We start from the raw sequence: 7967 nt of genomic DNA on the forward strand, positions 1-7967 counted from the left end.
TGATGATGCTTCTTTTTCGGTTGGTGCAAACAACATTGAAGTCGGCCAGTTACTGACATCCGTTGCCTTGTGTGTGCAAAACTATTAAATCGATGTGGAGGTGTAGCTCAGTGGTAGCGCATTTGACTGCATATCAAGAGGTTCTTGATTCAAATCCAAGTGCCCCCTTGCATTTTTAAATGCTAATCGTGGGAGTCGGACTTGAAGTCTCGCTTCTCTGCAGCAGCAGGATTGTTATTTCTGGTGTGTTCGATTGAGTCCACAGCAGATTGGAAGGCGACTCATCTCGATTGGTCTTTCTCGGTATTTCTGCTGAACACGAACCAACTTCATCTCACCCGATCACCTTCCCTTTCATTCCTTTCTCCTTCATCTGCTTATCCCCTTTTAAGTATCCATGCCACTTGCCTCAACTATTTCTTTTGATAACGAGTTCGACATTCTTACCAAGCTTTAGGTAAAGCAATTTCGCCTGAATTCCCGATTGGATTTATTAGTGACTATCTTATATTTATGACCTCCACTTTTGGACGCACCAACAAGTGGAAACATTTTCTCTACGTCTACCCGATCAAATCCTTTCATCATCTTAAATACCTCCATCAGGTCAACCCTCGGCCTTCTCTTTTCCAGAGAAAAGAGCTCCAACCTGTTCAGGATTCTTAACTCCAAGTGCGTTCCAACCAAGGTTCTATACCAATTTAAAGTAACTTCTCTGCTTTACAATTGTATTCCTTAGTGTTCTCAATCCCGATTCTTGTGGAACACCACTTTTCTTTTTTTGCCAGTCTGAGTAACTACCCCTCACCCCGACTCTCTCTTTTCTGTTTTGCAGCCAGCATGCCATCCATTCGGCGACCTGTCATCTGACTCCAGTCATGAGTCGACAATAAGGTAGCTTATCAAAGGCCTTTTTAAAATCCAAATACATTACATCTACTACATTATCCTACACTTTCTGTTACTTCCTCAAACGATTCAATAAGTTTGGTCAAGCGTAAATTTCCCTTCTGAAATTCATGCTGATTAATCTTTATTATATTTTATTTTTCCAGGTATTTTTTAATTACATCTTTGAGTGAAGATTCCATTATCTTTCCTAACACTTTAAGCTAACTGATTTGTAGTTCCCTGGGCTTGTTGTATCTCCTCTTTTTAGTTTTGAATAACTTTAGCCATCCGCTTATCCTCTGGCACTATTCCCTTTTCTAATGAATGTTTACAGATATGTAATAGTAGCTCTGCTATCTCTTCCCTAACTTCTTTAAATGTGCGTTAATACAATCGATCCTGATCGGGGCTCTTAACCTTTCTAAGTTTGATTAGTTTATCAATTATCTTTTATCTGTTGTCGTGAAATTGCCAGCCTTTCTACTTCCTCCTTTTTTACTGTGACTTGGGCAGCATCTTCTTCCTTGATAAAGACAGATGGAAAGTACTCATTTAGTACCTCTGCCTCCATGTGCAGACCTCCATTTTTGTCCCGAATCGGCCCCATCTCTCCTCGAACCACTCGTTTACTATTTATATGCCTTTCAAAGACTTTTGGATTCAATTTTATGTTAGTTACAAGTTTATTTTCAATGTCTCTCTTTGCCCCTCTTATTTCAATTTTCACTTCATAGAAACTTCGTAAGATTCTCAAATTTCACAGATCCCCCAAAACTCGGAGAAAAACCCTCAGAAATCCCTGAGTATGGGAATACTTTGGCCATTGACTATAATCCTAAAATGGAAGGATTGGTGAGAGGTCACCAGACGAAATCAACAGCACACACACCGTGGAACCTCCGAGAATTAATGCTTCAGACATGTCTGTGTTTTAATGCAAAACCAACAGCAGGTGGTCGACACTCAGCACGAATTCGAAAGGCAGTCAACCATTGAAAGAGCAAATGCTCCAGACATGGTGGGGCCATGTTTTTGTTTTAATGCAAAACCTATCAAGACCTATGACGTTGGATACAAAAGGAAGCCTGGAGATCAGGTGATCAGCAAATCGGAATTAACAATGACCCATCGGGAGAAGCAATGGTAACATGATGAGGAACTATCAAAAAGCCATCAAAGATTCTTAAGGACTTTGTAAGAACTGTTTTAACAGACATGAAGTGGTTTTTTAAAAGTGTCGAAGACCAATTGTAAGAGAGACATCCACAAGTGCAAACTCGAAACCTCTCTCTCTGGATTGCTGGCTCTGGTGGGCTGCTTGTCTTGGTTCTGCCTGTGTCTGGGAAGAAGAGCAGCTTCCAGCAAAACAACAAGGCGAGGGGAAGGCAGTTCGACAGGGAAGGTCAGCAGCTCTAGAAGCAGACCGACACACAAGAAGAAACCAGAGCAACAGCCCCAGTGACCATCAGACACCAGGCAACAAGGGCCTTACGAAACAAACAATCGAAAACCAACTCGGGAGAAAACCGAAGATCCGCAAAGTTTCCACTCTACAATCTGTTTCTGACTTACCTCTGGGTGAATTATTGTCAAGGATTCGTTTGGTGAGCATTCTCTCTGGCCCTTTAGAGTCCAACTTAGCTAGTACAGTGGGATTGGGAGCGGTGAGGTATCTTTCCACTGTAATTTCCCCCGTGTGTACCGAAGTGTTCCATATTTTATTAGAGTGTTAATATTGTTGTGTTTTATTTCCTCTCTTGAACAAAAGTCAAAGTTTCTTGCACCAAAACCAGTTATCTACTGCACTTTGTCACAACCTCCAAATAACACAGGGTGTGGGAGCAATTCGGAACGCTCAGAACTCAGCAGTGAAGCAGACACACACCACCACCACCGACAACAGAGAAACATGGAAAATTGCAGCAGGAGGAGACCATTCGGCCCTTCGGACCTGCTCCGCCATTCAATATGATCAAGGCTGATCCTCAATCTCAATACCATATTCCCGCTCTCTCCCCCTACCCCTTGATGCCTTTTGCGACTGTAAATATATTTGGTTCCTTCTTAAATATATTCAGTGACTATTCTTCCACAGCCTTCTGTGTTAGAAAATTCGACAGGTTCACCACCCTCTGAATGAAGAAATTTGTCCTCATCTCAGTCCTAAATGTTCTACCCCGTATTCTGAGACTGTAACCTCTCGTTCGGGATCCCCCAGCCAGGGGAAACATCCTCCCTGCATCCAGTCTGTCTACCCGTTTCAGAATTTCATATGTTTCAATGAGATCCCCTCTCATTCTTCTAAACTCGAGTGAATAGAGGCCGAGTCGACCAATCTCTACTCATACGACAGTCCTGCCATTCCAGGGATCAGTCTGGTGAACCTTCGCTGCACTCCCTCAATGGCAAGTATTTCCGTTCTTCGGTAAGGAGACCAAAACTGCACTCAATACTCCAGATGTGGTCTCAACAAGGCCCTTTATAACTGCAGGAAGACATCCTTGCTCCTGTACTCAAATCCTCTTGAAATGAAGGCCAATATATCATTTGCCTTCCTAACTGCTTGCTGCACCTGCATGTTTGCTTTCAGTGACTGGTGTACAAGGCCACCCAGCTCCCTTGTACACCAACACTTCCCAATCTATCACCATTTAAGTAATACTCTGCCTTTCTGTTTTTCCTTCCGAAGTGGATAACTTCACATTTATACACATTGTACTGCATCTGCCATGTATTTGCCCACTCACTCAACTTGTCCAAATCGCATTGAAGTGACTTTGCATCCTCGTCACAACTTACAATCCCACCTCGTTTTGTGTCGTCAAAAAACTTGCAAATATTACATTCGGTTCCCTCATCCAAATCATTGATATATATTGTGAATAGCTGGGGCCCAAGCACTGATGCCTGCGGTACCCCACGAGTCACTGCCTGCCATCTCGAAAACGACCCATTTATTCTGACTCTCTGTTTCCAGTCTGTCAACCAATTTTCAACCCCTGCCGGTATATTGCTCCCAATCCCATGTGCTTTAATTTTGCACAATAACCCCTTTTGTGGGACTTTATCAAACCTTTGAACTTTCTGTACTCAGCCTGGTTCTCACTTGTATTATCCACCTGACATCTGTCATACGTGCCCTCTCTCGGCTTCATCTTACTCTTTATCTCTTTCGTCATCCAGGGAGTTCTGGCTTAACTTGGCCTCCCTTTCCCCGTCGTGGGAATGTACCTGGACTGGACCTGAACGATCTCCTCCTTAAAGGCCGCCCATTGACTGATGACAGCTTTGATTCCAATTTACCCGGGCCGGATCCGTTCTCAACGCATTGAAATTGACCCTCTTCCAATTAAGAATTTTTACTCACGATTGCTCCTTCTCATTTTCCATTGCTATTCTAAACCTTATGATAATCTGATCACTGTTCCCGAAATGTTCCCGCAATGAAACTTCAATCACATTAACCAGCTCATTCCCTTGAAAGAGTTCCTTGTGTGTGGGATAAAACAGAGCACTTGTGGGCGGTAACTCAGTGGTGGAGCATATGACTGTCGATCAAGCGGTTTTTGGTTCAAATCCAGACGCTGCCTCTCATTTTAAAATGCTGATGTTTTTTTAACTTAATTCCAAGAATTTGGGCATCGCTGGCATGGCCAACATTTATTGCCCATCCCTAATTGCTGATCACAAGTTGGGGATGAGCCACTTTCTTGAACCGCTGCAGTCCGTGTGGTGACGTTTCTCGCACAGTGCTGTTTGGTGGGGAGTTTCAGGATTTTGACCCAGCGACGATGAAAGAACGGCGATATAATTCCAGGTCGGGTTGCCATGTGACTTGGAGGGGAGCGTGCAGTTGGTGTTGTTCCCATGTGCCTGCTTACCTTGTCCATCTCGGTGGTTGAAATCCCGGGTTGGGGAGGAGCTTTCGAAGAAGCCTTGACATTAAAAATTGTGGCAGGGCGACACAGGCTGGAAGCAGGGAGGATGTTTGCCCTGGCTGGGGGATCCAGAACGAGGGGTCACAATCTCAGGTTACGGGGTAGGACATTTGGGACTGAGATGAGGAGAAGGCTGTGGAGCCCAAGTCACTGAATATATTTAAGAAGGAGCCAGATAGATTTCACGGCACAAAAGGCATGAATTGGTACGGGGAGAGAATGGGAATATGGGTTTGAGATTGAGGATCAGCCATGATCATATTGAATGGCAGAGCAGGCTCGAAGGGGCGAATGGCCTTCTCCTGCTTCTATTTTTGATGTTTCCATGTTTCAAGTTGCTGCACTGCATCCTGTGGATGGTACATACTGCAGCCACGGTGCGCCGGTGGAGGAGGGAGTGAATGTTTAATGCAGTGGATGGGGTGCCAATCAAGCGGGCTGTTTTGTCCTGGATTGAGTCGAGCCTCTTGAGTGCTATTGGAGCTGCACTCATCCAGTGGAGAGTATTCAGTCACACCCCTGACTTGTGCCTAGCAGATGGTGGAAAAGCTTTGGGGAGTCAGGAGAGGAGTCACTCGCGGCAGTATACCCAGCCTCTGACCTGCTCTTGTAGAATCATAGCATCATAGGAATGTAACAGCGCGGATGGAGCCCATTTGGTCTCCCGAGCCGGTGCCGGCTCTACGTAAGAGCAGTTCAGTTGGTCCCACTCTCCCGCCCTGCAAATTTATTATTTTCAAATACTTATCCAGTTTCCTTTTGAAGGCCATGATTGAATCTGCCTCCACCACCCCCTCGGGCAGTGCATTCCAGATCCTAACCACTCGCTGCGTTTAAAAAAATTTTCCTCATGTCACCTTTGGTTCTTTTGCAAATCACCTTAAATCTACGTCCTCTGGTTCTTGACCTTTCCGCCAATGGGAACTGTTTCTCTCCATCTGCACTGTCTCGACCCTTCATGATTTTGAACACCTCGATCAAATCTCCTCGCAACCGTCTCTGTTTCAAGGAGAACAACCCCAGCTTCTCCAGTCTCTCCACGTAACTGAAGTCACTCATCTCTGCAACCATTCTACTAAATCTCCTCGGCACCCTCTCTTAGGCCTTTACATATTTCCTCAGGTGCGGTGCCCAGAACTGGACACTATACCCATGTTGTGGCCGAACCAATGTTTTATGAAGGTTCATCATGACTTCCTTGCTTTTTTACTCTGTGCCTTTATTTATAAAGCCCAGGATACCGTACGCTTTTTTAAACACTTTCTCAACCTGTCCTGCCACCGTCAATGATTTGTGCACATTTACCCCCAGATCTCTCGACTCCTGTACCCCTTTTAGATTTGTGCCCTCTAGTTTATTATTTTTACTTTAGAGTTGGCCGTGTCCTTTTCCATAGCTATTCTAAACCTTATGATAATGTGGGCGCTGCGCACTAAATGCTCCCCCACTGACACTTGCTCCACTTGGTCCATGATTTCCCTGCACATTTTCTCCTCTATCTCCATCCCACGAGTTGGTGACCCATAGAATACACAGAGCAGTGTAATGGCACTTCGTTTATTTCTGAACTCTAACCAAATAGAGTCTGTCCTTCGCCCTTCCAGGACATCCCCTCCCTCCAGCACTGCAATATTCTCCTTTATCAACACTTCCACCCCCTCTCCTTTCTTTCCTTTCCTATCTTTTCTGAACACCTTGTATCCAGGAATATTTAGTACCCAATCCTGCTCTTTTTTGAGCCGGGTCTCCGTTACTCGACAACATCGAATTCCCATGTGGTTCTTTCGGCCTTCAGCTCACCAACCTTATTTACCATGCTTCGTGCGTTTACAGACATGCACTGCAATGATTATAACCTCTAAGTTCTGTTATATCCACTCAGATCAACTATATCCTCTCACTACTGGTTTTACCAATGTGAATTGAAACGGAGCAGATAGAAGTAAATTTCGGGAACATCGAGGCAATCGTGATCATAACATAATTAGGTTTAAAATGGTGGTCGATAAAGAAGGCCACAAGCCTGTCGCCAGCACTTTCTGCTTGCCTCTGACGACGAAAAAGACGCTTTTCAGCATTTTCAACTTTCATTTCATGGCCAATTCACACTTTAGGCACACAAAGCCTCTAATTTCATGGTCAGGATGTGAATTCTGCAATTTACACACTTTTCCATTGTTTAAGACCCACTTCCGTTCCGTGACTTGTCACTGGATTTATTGACTTAACATATGTTACAGTCAATTCAGACACTAACTCCTCCTGTCCACTTTGCCTCGTGCCTGCTGAATGTTTTTTGATTGCATTGATGCAATATTCTGTAAACATAAATAAGGCACTGATCTCGTGATCTTCTGCAACTGCGCATTGAACAAGATGTTTCTTGTGTTGACTGCAAAGATCTAAAGAGCTGTGGCAGAGCACAGTGAGAGAGCATTTTGCTGCAGCTGGAGAAACCTCTGGTTGAAATTCAGGTGTCGTTTGGCTGCTGCTTGTCGTTCCGCATCCTGTGGTCAGGATGTGTTCACTGAAGCTCAGTGACAAGGCTTTCCATGTTCGGTTGTGCATCGCATCTGTACACAATAGTGTGACTCACTCCATTCATGAAACATTTCTAATTACCGTAGTTATTTGTCTCCCAGATCAACTGATGAACATTGTATTCACGTTGGACCTATCAATGGTTATAACTGCCAGTTACTGAACCTTGTTTTTAATAAATTGCGCAATAGATGCGGGGGTGTAGCTCAGTGGCAGAGCATTTGATTGTGAATCAAGAGGTCTTTGGTTCAAATCCACACGACCCCTTTCGTTTTTAAATTCTTCCCATTTTTTAAAATTCATTCCCAGGATGTTGGCATCGCTGGCAAGGCCAGCATTTATTGCCCATCCCGAATTGCTCATGAGAAGGTGGTGATGAGCCACATTCTTGAACCGCTGTAGTCCGTGTGGTGAAGGTTCTCCACAGTGCTGTTTGGTAGGGAGTTCCAGGATTTTGACCCAGCGACAATGAAGGAACGGCGATATATTTCCAAGTCGGGATGGTATGTGACTTGGAGGGGAGCGTGCAGGTTGTGTTTTTGCGAAGTGCCTGCTGACCTTGTCCTTCTAGGTGGTAGAGGTCTCGGGTCTGGGAGG

At 44.6% G+C, this 7967-nt stretch overlaps 1 non-coding gene across 1 annotated transcript; it reads left to right on the forward strand.

The window, feature by feature from the left end:
• The first annotated feature begins 7565 nt into the window (after nt 1–7565).
• Nucleotides 7566–7637, forward strand: trnah-gug (transfer RNA histidin (anticodon GUG)). The gene has a single exon. It is a non-coding gene; the product is annotated as a tRNA-His (tRNA).
• Nucleotides 7638–7967: the final 330 nt, after the last annotated feature.

The sequence above is a fragment of the Heptranchias perlo genome, unplaced genomic scaffold, assembly GCF_035084215.1.
Source record: "Heptranchias perlo isolate sHepPer1 unplaced genomic scaffold, sHepPer1.hap1 HAP1_SCAFFOLD_97, whole genome shotgun sequence".
NCBI classification, from domain to species: domain Eukaryota; kingdom Metazoa; phylum Chordata; class Chondrichthyes; order Hexanchiformes; family Hexanchidae; genus Heptranchias; species Heptranchias perlo.